Below are 289 nucleotides of genomic sequence, written 5' to 3' on the forward strand. Positions count from 1 at the left end.
AAATTTTTATTTATTTATGATAGTCACACAGAGAGAGAGAGGCAGAGACACAGGCAGAGGGAGAAGCAGGCATAAAAAATCTTAAAAAAAAGCCGCACTCCCTGTTTTGATGAGGCCATAGTTACGGCCATTCTTCCCTGCCCACCTGGCCTCCCGGGTTTTCAGCTCTGTAAAATCTGTAACATGTGTGTGCACCTGCGTGCACGAGTGAGCGCGTACATTGTGTTTGTGAAAGACTGCAGTGTGCGTGCACCATGAACTCCATGTAACAAAACCAGTCTTACAAATG

The sequence above is a fragment of the Canis aureus genome, chromosome 2 (assembly GCF_053574225.1).
Source record: "Canis aureus isolate CA01 chromosome 2, VMU_Caureus_v.1.0, whole genome shotgun sequence".
Taxonomy (NCBI): Eukaryota; Metazoa; Chordata; class Mammalia; order Carnivora; family Canidae; genus Canis; species Canis aureus.